Below are 12,838 nucleotides of genomic sequence, written 5' to 3' on the forward strand. Positions count from 1 at the left end.
AGGTACAGGAAAGCAGAAAAAACTCTGCCCTTATGACATGATTGTTTTAAGGTCCACAGTCAACTCTATCGGGAACAAAATATTTTTGCCATTTGGGAGTAAAACCCCTTAAAAATAATGTACATCAATAGTTGTACCCACTTAAAAGCCAGTTGCCAATTTAAAAGTATTTAAATTATTTTATTTCTCAAGCAGTACTCTAGACTACTTCATTCACAGCCTCATGAATTGTTAGCTAGACCCTGCTCCTGAAGGACCATATTCTTTGTTAGCTTTCACATTAAAATATGGTCTTGCTCATGTAGAGAATTCTGGAGCTGTGCTAACAAGCACCTCTAGACTCAGCCTTGTGCAGAGATAGCCAAATTTTCTATCCCCAGTCAGGCTTCTTAACTTGAATAATACAATGCCAATATTAACAACAGAATCTTCCTTTAATCCAGAACCCTGAAAATAGAGAATGAATAAAAATAATTTGATAAGTTTAATCATGTCAAGAAGTTCCTGACCTAAACACTTTAATATGTCTCCTATCCCAGAGTATTCGAGTTTTAAGAAGAAAAATCTAGATGATACTATGCTTTAGTCCTTAGGAATAAATTGTGGATGATGGAAATTTACATATCCTGACGCAGGTTTAGGCACAGCTGTAGGAAAGGCCAAAGAAACAAGTTTAAACAAGATAGCAGTTTGTTTCTCTGTCACATAACTGACAGGTAACCTAGGCTCATGAAACTGCTCCATGATGCTGGAGACCCCACTCATGGCCCAATACTTTGAGCAAACAGCTTCAATCTCATGACCTAATGTGGCTGCTGCAATTCTGACCATCACATCTAAATTCTACCTTATAGGCAGTGGAGAAAAGACACGGAGATCACACACCTTTCTTTTTAAAAGAATAACCAAAGGTGCATAGAGTTTCATCAACTGTAACAAATGAACCACTTTGGTGGGGAATGTTAATAATGAGGAGGCTATACATGCAGAGGATAGGCAATATATAGGAAATCCCTGTATCTCCCACCTCAATTCTTGTATGAACCTAAAACTGCTCTAAAAGATAAATTCTATAAAAATGATAGGAGAAAGGAAGCAAAGAAGGAAGGAAGAAGGAGAGATTATAATAAGGTACTTTAAATAAACAAGCTAGAGGGTTTTAGGGAAGTAATAAAGCAAGCATAAAATAACATTTAAAAAATATTCTTGTGACCTAAGGGTTATCCACTCATTTATGAAGTAAAAAAAGATTAAGACTCTCCTGCAATGTAAATCCATTCAGTTAGTAAACCTTCCAATCTTGTTTTCTTATCATGAGATAGTGCTGTAACTACTATAAGGATTATTTGCCCTTTCCTCTAACCCTCTTGTATTGATTTAGTACAAAGCAACTCTAATAAGCGAAGGGCAGTTATACTCTTAAATAAGAAACATGCCCATTAAGAAGTCAGTCAAGTGTAACCACGACTCTTGTCTCTGAGATAGTTTTTGCAAATTGTGGTTGGCCTGTAAATCTTGTTGGGAACCAAGAAGATCATTAACTGGTAGGAAACAATTTTAGTCCCATTAAAGCAAAGGTATCTGACTGATATTAAGAAAAGCAAAACCTGAAGGCACAGGTGAATGAAAGCACCAAATATCAGTTGATTTGTATTTGTTAAATAAACATGTATGGAATGCATCTTATGTGCTAAGCATAGTGCTAGTACTAGGGATACACTGATGAAAAAGCAAGGTCTCTCTCTTCAGAGAGCTTATAGTCTTGAGGTGGGGATACTCTTACATGTAGAAATTCAACGTGGGATGATAATTGTAGGACTAAAGTTTTATTCCCAAGTCAGAGACCTTGGTAGAAATAGGCAGGGGCAAGGGAAGGTTTGCTGGAAGAAATAGGTCTGAATTCAGATTTGAATTAAAAGATGGAAGAATAAAAAACAATAACAATAACAAAGATGGAAGAATCCAGGTGAAGAAGAGGAGGAAAGACATTCTAGGTAGAAGGATCAGATAAATAAAGGCACACAGACCTGAATAGTCATGGTACAGGCTATATGAGATTGCCAGGGCAGGACAGAGGTCAAGGTTGGAAGGTATAAGTTTGGGATTCAACTGTATTTAAAGCAGCATGCTTCTGGGTTCTTGCTTAACTGACTTACTAAAATCATCATACAATTACATGGGGAGATGGGGGATGGGAAGTGTGACTATATTGTGAGGTTAAGGAAACAAGAAGACATCTTCATTTTTTCCCACTTGGAAGGCAAGAGATAATGTCTGGAATGGAGTGAAACTGCTCCTCCAAAATTCATATACTGAAGCTTTACTCCTAATGTTATGGTATTTAGAGATGGGACTTTGAGAAGTAACAGGTTGGATTCAGTCATGAAGGTAGGGCCCTCATGGTGAGATTACTGAAGACAGAGTAAGGAGGTGGCTATCTGAAAGCCAGGAAGAGGGCTCTCACCAAGAACTGAATGGGAAGGCACCTTGATCTTGGATTTCACAATTTTCAGAACTGTGAGAAATAAATGTCTATTGTTTAAGCCACTCAGTTTATGGTATTTTGATATAGTAACCCAATACAATGGAATGCTATGGCAGCTAATACAATGTCAAATGCTATAAAAACAGGAGGTAGCAATATAAGCATGTGGTTTAGAGATACAGCAGAAAATATCAAAGGAATCCATTAAAAAGTTGAACTTAACTGTCACTGGGAAATAGGAAATGAAAATTGTGGTTAAAGGACTACTGATTTTTTAAAAAGACCTTACAGAACAATTTGAATTACCACATAAGTTATGTTGGATCATTTTTTTTAACCTAAGGAAAAAAGAAAGAAAATTAAGAATGGGAAAGCCTAGCCTAAGGCCCTCCCAATAATTATGGTAAATGGACAATAACTAATGGTTGAATTAATTAATCAAGAACTGAATGTTGCCTTAATTTTTTTTTTGAAATGTGATAAACCCACCCACTTCTCTGGAAGCCCGTTTTCTAAGCAGTTGCCTTAAGAACTTGATCATGCTGTTTGAAGGAGTTAACTCAAGTCTTCTGGATACACAGGCCTGTGGTGTCAAAGGCCCCATTGGTAACTTCAAGATGTGAGGTGGACTCAGGCTGGGGAACATGGTACAGAGGCTGCTGGCCCTGAGAGTAGCAGTCTTTCTGCACTTCATGCTGTGGAGCCCTTCCCAGCTTTTCTTTTTAATGATAGCCTAGTGACAAATGATATGAATTGGTGTGACATACTCTCCTGCTCATCCCCATTTCATCATTATTTTTCTTCTCGAGTGTGGGTGATGCCCCACCACCCCCCTCCTCCTGCGCCTGTACCTTTGGCTTCCTAGCCTAGGAGGCTGGGAACCAGGCACCTCCCTCTTCCCTAAGCTGAAGCTCTAATGTGTCTTCCAGGCCTGAGGAGGCATGCTCCTTTTTCTACCGATGGTCTTTATACTTACTTGTATGAGAGGTAGTCATTAGCTGGGGACAGGAGGCATTGGGGAACAGGAGGCATCATTTTTTCTTCAAAATCAAGAAAGTAAGCACTTACTTCCAGCAAGTAGGGAGTGCTATTGAGGTTGCTCTAGGGAGCTCACAGAATCCACTGTAATTTACATTAGAAGAGTAAATTTATTACAAATTTTTATCTGTGAGTTATTGTGAGAGATGTGTTACATTTTTAGTAAAAGTCTTATTGAACTGTAACACACCTATAGAAGGAGGCACCAATCAAAAGTGTACAGGTTGTTGAATTATCACAAAGTAAAAATACCTGTGTAATCAGTGCCCTGGGTTAAGAAGCAAACATTACCACCACCCCAAAGCCCACATATGCTCCTTTCTAGGCATTACCTCTGCCAAGGACTGACATCTGATCCCATAGATTAGTTTTACCTGTTTTTGAACTTTACATAAATGGAATCAAAGAACTCATATTCTTTGATGTTTGGATTCTTTTGTTCAACATTTTGTGAGATTCATCCCTGTTATTTCATGTAGTTGTATTTGTTTAACCCCATTGCTATAAAGTAGTCCATATTATGACTAAGCCACAATTTATTTCTCTATTCTACTTCTGGAGGGCATTTGGATAGTTTCCAATTTAGCAATATTATGAATGGTACCACTATTCACATTTTTGTGCCTGTGCTTGGGTGAATACATATATGCACTTCTGTGAGATATGCAGGCAGTTCTCTCCTTACACAGTACCATTATGCATAAATTGCAGTTGCCACAGTTCAAAAAGCACCAGTCCTCCAACAACCACTCCTCCATCAGCTACTCAGTTCACACAGAGTAAAGCCTATATGTTGCCTCTTTGTCTCCCAGTGATAAATTCACATGACATTTTATAAAAATGCATAACTGAAAATGGGAATTGGCCAAGAAAGGTGAAAGAGCAAAAAAAAAAAAAAGTGATAATGTGATAGGTGAAATTCACATGGAATGTACATGGAGTTATGGAAGAAACATTGCTACCATCTAAGACACCAGATATGCAAGCCCAGGAACTTAGGGTGAACTTATTGACATAAATGATGAAGGTGATTATGACAAGAAGGATGAAGATCTCCCAGAGGAAGTGACACTGGCAAAACACTACATTAAATGAACTCTCAAATATTTCGCAACCGTGAAAGCACATAGGATACAGTGTTGGGAGCCAATCCAAACCAAGAAAAGAGTATGGCAATCACCAAGGCATAGGTAGAAAAGATGCTCACTTGGGGAGCCTGGGTGGCTCAGTCGGTTATGTCTGACTTTGGCTCAGGTCGTGATCTCATGGCTCGAGACTTGGAGCCCCATGTTGGGTTCTGTGCTGTCAGCTCAGAGCCTGCTTCAGATCCTCTGTCTCCTCTCTCTGCTCCTCCCCCGCTCATGCCCACTCCTGCTTTCTCTCTCAAAAATAAATAAAAACATAAAAAAAGAAAAGATGCTCACTCCATACAAATGTATTATGACAAGGAGGCAATTATTCTTCAAACTGCATTTAATAACTGTTTTACCAAGAAAGCACTTTAATTCTCAATGTTTCTAATGTTATAAATTATAGTACACTAATTACAAATTGGTTTTACTATCTTTTTTCATTTCCCCATACAAACATGACAGGAAGAGAGTTTTTAATGTTTTGACAAAATTACTATAAGATCACAGAACAATGGTAATTTTTGCATTGATTATTAAAATCATTCTGCGTGGTCATTTTTAGATCCCCTACTAATGTGCAAAGTAAGGACTGCCTGTGTTGAGAAGGGTAATTACTAGGTTCAGGTAAGAAACATTTGACATACTACTCAACTGGCAATTAATTCCTATCATAAACCTCTGTCGTAGTGGGCTAGTCTTAAAGACTATGTTCCAATGAGGATCAGTAAGAATGTAAGTCAACTTTCCTTCTTGTAAATGAAGAGTAAGTAATCACTGAACACTAGCTGTAAGTCCTCCTCTTTGCTCATAACACATGTTTGCCTTTAGCCATATGAACTCAAGCTTTGCCAAAATAGAACATTGTTTAGCTTTGCTTGGCCCCACCCCATATGTCACTGCCCACAAACTTCTGACTAAATAGGGCTTTTTATATAAAACTTGGCTGCACTTTAGTAGCAGGACCTGAGTAAAAAACAGGAACTACACATGGTTGAAATTTTAAATACTATTAATAGTTGGAAATTAATTTCAAACTTCAAAAATAAAATATCAGATTGAGTTAACTGATAGAATCAAAGTCATTATCCAAAGTACGTATCTCCTAGAATTTCCTCAGCTCAAAATGGTGGTAAGCCTGTAAAATCATAAATCCAAGGATGATTAAAAACAAACAGACACACAAAAAAAGAGGTAGGCAGCCTGCAGAGGAGAATTGTGCAGATGTGTGAAGAGGAACAAATGGAAGACCTTGGGGCTATAGAAAAAGAAATGGAGAGAGAAGCTTCTGAACTCCGTTTCCTTGAGGCTGGATTATACATGAGGATCCTATGATTCTCTTACATTTTTTTCAATAAACTCCCCTTAATTCTACTTATATTTTGTGAATGGATTTCTGTTCCTTGTAACAAAATATACACTAAGGTCACATTGCAATAATATCCCCCAAATGTAGCATAATTCAGATGCCATATGCACTACACATAGAGCCCATAATTTTAAACTAAACAAAAATTTATAGATTCACAGTAAATTTTTTTCATTTCTGCTATAAAGTTAAAAAGGTAATTCAGGTATGGATAGTCAGTGTACAAAAACCTAATTGGTAGAGAATTGTATAGAAACACCGAGAATGTGACCATTCCTCTATTTCCTCACCAGACTGGCCAATCTCATCCTCTCCCCAGAGGTAAACATTAATAACGTTTCTGATCTTTCATATGCCTCTACACATAAATGTCATATATTTCTGATAAGAACAGATACTACACTTGATCTTAGCCAAAAGGCCGAGAAGCGATTCATATATTTCTTAAACTAAGCAAGGTAATACATATTTATTCTTTTGTAACTTGCTTTCACTATCATTAATAAGTCTTAGCTGTATCAGTCCACTTAGATCTTCAACAGCTCTATGGTATTTGTAGTACTGATGATTATAATATAATACCCTTAATTATACCCATAATTATTACCCTTTTCTTACTCTTTCCTTACTATTTATATAATGATTTATACATCAATTCCTATGCACATGGTTGAGAACTTCTGTGGAGTATATTCCAAGAAATGGAATTGCTGAGACAGCTTTCAAATACATTTCCCTAATTTGGCTATTGTTGAAAGTGCTGCTATAAACATTGGGGTACAAGTGCCCCTATGCATCAGCACTCCTGTATCCCTTGGGTAAATTCCTAGAAGTGCTATTGCTGGGTCATAGGGTAGATCTATTTTTAATTTTTTGAGGAACCTCCACACTGTTCTCCAGCGTGGCTGCCCCAGTTTGCATTCCCACCAACAGTGCAAGAGGGTTCCCGTTTCTCCACATCCTCTCCAGCATCTATAGTCTCCTGATTTGGTCATTTTAGCCACTCTGACTGGCATGAGGTGATATCTCAGTGTAGTTTTGATTTGTATTTCCCTGATGAGGAATGACATTGAGCATCTTTTCATGTGCCTGTTGGCCATCTGGATGTCTTCTTGAGAGAAGTGTCTATTCATGTTTTCTGCCCATTTCTTCACTGGATTATTTGTTTTTTGGGTGTGGAGTTTTGTGAGTTCTTTATAGATTTTGGATACTAGCCCTTTGTCTGATATGTCAGTTGCAAATGTCTTTTCCCATTCCGTCGGTTGCCTTTTAGTTTTGTTGATTGTTTCCTTTGCAGTGCAGAAGCTTTTTATCTTCATGAGCCCCCAATAGAGCCTAAATGTCCATCAACTGATGAATGGATAAAGAAATTGTGGTTTATATACACAATGGGATACTACTTGGCAATGAGAAAGAATGAAATATGGCCTATTGTAGCAATGTGGATGGAACTGGAGAGTGTTATGCTAAGTGAAATAAGTCATACAGAGAAAGACAGATACCATATGTCTTCACTCTTATGTGGATCCTGAGAAACTTAACAGAAGACCATGGGGGAGGTTAAAAAAGTTTGAGAGGGAGAGAGCCAAACCATAAGAAACTCTTAAAAACTGAGAATGAACTGAGGGTTGATGGGGAGTGGGAGGGAAGGGAGGGTGGGTGAGGAGGACACCTGTTGGGAGGAGCACTGGGTGTTGTGTAGAAAACAATTTGACAATAAATTTTATACTAAAAAAAAAGATATTTCTGTCCTACCCCTAGGGGGTAAGAAAACTTGTAAGTAAGAGAAAAAAATATATTTCCCTAATATTCACACCAATGCCAGACGCTAAACATTATCTTTTCATTTAAAAATTGGTACAATTTTTACCAACCTGGTGGGTGAAAAAGTTCATTTTCTCTCATTTTAATTCTTATAATTCAAAGAACAAACACATAATAATTTTTAAATTTTTATTTAATTTACTTTTGCGTATCTAACTTAGAATACATGGTTTCATATGGGGAAATCAAATAAAAATTTCAACCATGTTTGAAAAAATGATTATATAAACTATTATATCACAGGCAATATACTCAAAAAATAACAAACCCATGGACATTTCTTATAAGCAAACTCACCATGTACTTAAATATATTGGTAACACTTTTATATATCAATATTTTATAAGCATCTGCTGTTTTTTCATAATGTAACAAAAGTTACTTTACAAGAGAAAGATTACAGGCTAATTTAAAATTTAAAAAAAAGAAAAACTGTTTTGCTCACTGTACTCCTGTTCATTATATTGGCACCAATGTATGCTCATTGCCTCTCCCCAGACACTCTCCACCCTTGTAGAGGATAATATATAAGTGCAAATGGCCCCACAATGACCATGGACCCTTCTCCCCTCTCCATAATAGAATAGGACTCAAAAGGAAAATTAGTAAGACAATAACACAATGAGACTGATTTCTCTAAGGCCTAGGCTATTATAATTCCTTTTCCAAATTTTTCTATGTTTTAAAGTAAAGAAAGAAAGAAACCAAAGCATAATTTAAAACAAACTCTGTTTACTAGAAAATAAAGCAATGTCTTGTGGTCTCAATGGAGCAAGTTGTACAATTATACTATAATGCAGTGAAGAATTAAGAGTATGCGTTGACCTTACAATCAGACCATTTGGGTTTTAATGCCAAAGTCACCTCTTACCTTGGGCGGATCCACTTCACCAATCTTGTCCATCACAAAATAGATATAATAGTAGTTAATCCATAGACCAGTTGGGATTGATGGGAATCGAATGCAGTCATCCTTGTAAAGTTCTCAGCCTCTATCTAGTACTGCCTAAATGTTAAGTAATAGTATTTAAATTGCAATGGAGTTGAATAGTGAGTCTGTGTTTTACAGGCAGGCTGTATGTGTGCTAAGATGAGAGGATTTCCCCCAAAGGGCTATGGAGTATAGAGGAATGAGGTGCCTTTACTAGGGCTGGATACAGTGGTATGAACAAAGGTAGGGAATGCAAGGTGAGAATATAAATCATAAAGGGATCATAGAAAAGTGGAGCAAACTTCTTTAGAAGAAAGGAAGTTAGAGAGACAGGGCTATAAGAGGAGCCAAGTGTGGGAGCAGTTGGCCAGGAACCTGGATGGATCCCCACTAGATGCAGAAACTACTTACCTGTATCAAAACATTCAGCCAGGCAACTGGCTATGATGGTGTTGGTCCTGCCCTGGGGTAGCCTTCCCTACCCAGTCTTTAGGAGAGTCTAGCTCCCTGAATAGTGATCTTGACAAGTGACCAAAGGGCTAGAGATATTGAGGCTTTCCCTTAAGCATCTTCTAGTCCATTCATTCATTCAGTCATTATTTATGAAACATCTATTAGGGGCCAAGAATTAAGTTAAATGCTGGGGATACAGTGGGTATAAACAGTGGGTATATACAGTGGTAGAAACAAGTGAATATATAAAGACAAATTGTAAATAATTCTATGGGCTAAAAAAAACCACGAGAAACAATCTAATTTATATTATTAGTTTAGTGACGATAGTGGGGGGCAGGGCTAGGGAAGGCTTCTCAGAGGGGGTGACATTTAAGGTGAGAACAGATAAGCAAGAATTAGACATTGTTGGAAGAAGAGCTTCCCTAAAGAGAAAACATCAGGTACAAAGATCCTGAGTAGGAATGAACAATCCAAGAATTGAAAGTAGACTGGCGAGCAATGTGCCAGGGTACCAGTGGCACAAGATAAAGTTGGACAAGTAGGCAAGGGCCAGATAATACAGGGCATTATAGGCCTTTGTTGCAATTTGGGTTCTGAGGTGGAATTTAGCTTCCAGATATTTATTAAAGAGTTTCCTGTAGATCAACACCTGCAGAAGAGGGGAAGAAAGTAAGCAAGATGGAGCAGAGCAAGAAGGGGGCTAAGAGTAAGGCCAAAGGACAGTTGCAGCTAACTCCATGTGGAGTCAGAATAGTCCCACAGGGTAATCCAGAGCTGGGCCAAGACAGCCAAGCCTTTTTACCCCTGCATGGACCTGTCATCAGCTATGGACCACTCGAGGAAGGACAGGACCCTGGGCAATGCACCTTCAGGAAGCTGAAGCCATTCCTGAAGGTCTGACAGTTGAAGGCATCTAACAACAGCATTTCTAGTAACGAGGGCAACAGATCTTTCTTTGAAGAGGAATCTGGGCAGGACATCACAGTGTTTACCACAGTCATAGTCTTGGGAGTTGAAATTTTATTTGTATGCAAAAGAAAGACTCCAAAGGATGGGAGAAAGTTTAGTGGCATAACTCAACCTGCATGACCAATTGAGCTGCTATGTGGAGACTGGACCAGGGGGCATAAGGTTGGAAGCAGAGGGCACCAGCCTGGCTCAGTCAGTAGAGCATGTGACTCTTAATCTCAGGGTCCTGAGTTCAAGGCATGAAGCCTACTATAAAAAAAAAAAAAAAAAAAAAAGCTTGGAAGCAGAGAGACAAATCTGGAGGCTATTGTCCAGGTGAGAGATGATGAAGGCTGGGATGAGGGTGGAAGGAGTATAGATGAAGAGAAGTGTATGGTCCATTTGAGATGTATGAAAGAAGGAAAGAAAGGAATTGATACGAGCTTAGGTGAGTGAAAAGAGGGCAAACCAAGAATGCCCAGATGCATCCTGCTCCCCTAGAGGCCTGGGAGGTATCACTATAGCCCTGGAGCCAGGAATCCTTTCAAGAAATCATCTGGTGAGGGATTGGTACAAGCACGGCCCTGGGAAAAGGAAGTGTTAAGTAGAAATGATGTGTTAACTGAAAAAGGAAAGTTAGTACTGAAAGATTTATTTCACTTTATCTTGACAAAATAAAGAAACCTGGAAAGCTACATTCACTTCAAACTTAGAAAAAAAAATGATAGAACTAAATTTTTATATCAATACAAAATCTACTGACACATTATGGAAGAGAAATGTGTGAAATCAAAGGTTATGCAAAATAACCCAGTATTCTTCAAAATATAAATTTCATTTATCTGAGTGGCTTTTGCAAGATATTACAAACAGAATTTGACTATTTGGGGACATAGCTTTGAACTTGCTTTCTTTCAACAACAAATTAGACTTAATGTGGCCTCAGTCTTCCATTTGACATCAAAATAATGGGCCAGCAATGGGCTGGTCCTCAAACAAGTGATCAAAACCACATCTTTGAAAAAGGCAACATCTCCTTTCGACAAAATTCTGCCATATTAGTTCACTCATTATAGCTTTAAAAAGTGAGAACAAAGCTGCATGTCATTATAAGGGCACTTTGAACCACATTTTGGAGGTAAAAGAAACCTTTGAGAATATATAATCCAACTATTCAATTTTATAAATAGGAAGACTAAGACTCATGGCACATCTCCTATGTGTGACAGAGTATAAACTACAATCCAACTCTCTTACCCTGAATATTTCTACTATGCCCGCTGTCCTTCGAATGACGAGAGATAGAAGGAAAGCTGAAGAGAGGAGCTGTTAACCAGTTATTCCTAAAACTAGGATTCTACCTCTTAGAACATGATAAAGATTTGCTTATTGTAACTCTTCACCAAAATGAATTGACATCAAATCACTATAAATGGTCTATAAAATATTGTACATTTTATTCTCAAGTGGTTTTTTTTCTTTTTTAATATTTATTTATTTTTGAGAGAGAGAGAGAGAGGAGGGGAGAGGCAAAGACAGAGGTAGACAGAGGATCTTAAGTGGGCTCTGTGTTGACAGTAGAGAGCCCAATGTGGGGCTCGAACTCACAAACTGTGAGGTCATGACCTGAGCTGAAGTCAGAGGCTCAACTGACTGAGGCACCCAGGTGCCTCAAATGTCTTTTTCTCTTGAATGTAAACTCTGTTCACATCTTTACATTTTCTTGAAAGCTCCATCAAGCTTTAATGTGCCATTAGAGCAGTGCTCATGCCCATGAATTTCCAGCTTTCATACCATCATTTTGCAGTGTCTTTCTTTTTCATAAAGTTCAGTGAACAGAAATTGCATTCTGAAACACAATCCTCTGGATCACAAACCTTCCACGGGATTCTGTCCAATGTTCAACCCATCACATACACAGTAGAACCAATTCCTGACCCATGAAGAAAACAGCATGTCCCAGAGACCTTTTGTATGATTCTTTTCGTTAACAGAACCAGTGAGGCTCAACTAAATTCAATCTTAGATTTCCAGTGCACCATGGCTGGATGCCCACAGAGGAACATGTGCCCTCCTAAAATATAGTAAAACTTAAAATTGGTAATTTCTGTCCTTTCTCAGAATAATGTGAGGAAGCACAATACCTTTCTGCTTGTGTTTATAGATGCCCCCCTTCCCAAATGTCCCCACGCTACACCTACAACTATTTTAATGGGCATTGCCAGACTTAGTAGAGAGAGAGGAGACAGAGAGAAGGGGAGAAGAGGGGAGGGGAAGGAATAGGCATGGGGGAGGAGAGAAGAGGAAATGCTTATGAACCAGCTCTCATTAAACTTGTCCTCTCACTGTTTTCTCCTAGAAGCTAAGAAGAATTTGGAGGAATTCCCACACAAACAGAACTATTTTTTCTGTTGGTATGACCAATATAAATTGAACACCAAATTTCTGATAAATGCCAACCATGAATAAAATTAGTCTGTCCTCAGGACTTCCAGGGCTTTAGGAGCCAGCCAATATTTTACAAAATGTAGTTCACATCTCTTAAAATTAAAAAAAAAAAAATAGTGACCATATTCAATGAGCAACTGAAGACTAGAAACACAGAGTATGAAACTAAAGAAAATAATTTATATAAAGTGATTATCATGGTGCTTGGC

General features: G+C 38.1%; 1 pseudogene; it reads right to left on the minus strand.

Annotated features, from left to right (window-relative positions):
- Positions 1–6,338: 6,338 nt before the first annotated feature.
- LOC121017088 (uncharacterized) lies at positions 6,339–6,455 on the minus strand (annotated as a pseudogene).
- Positions 6,456–12,838: the final 6,383 nt, after the last annotated feature.

This window comes from Herpailurus yagouaroundi, unplaced genomic scaffold, assembly GCF_014898765.1.
Source record: "Herpailurus yagouaroundi ecotype Mexico unplaced genomic scaffold, PumYag 29, whole genome shotgun sequence".
Lineage (NCBI taxonomy): Eukaryota > Metazoa > Chordata > Mammalia > Carnivora > Felidae > Herpailurus > Herpailurus yagouaroundi.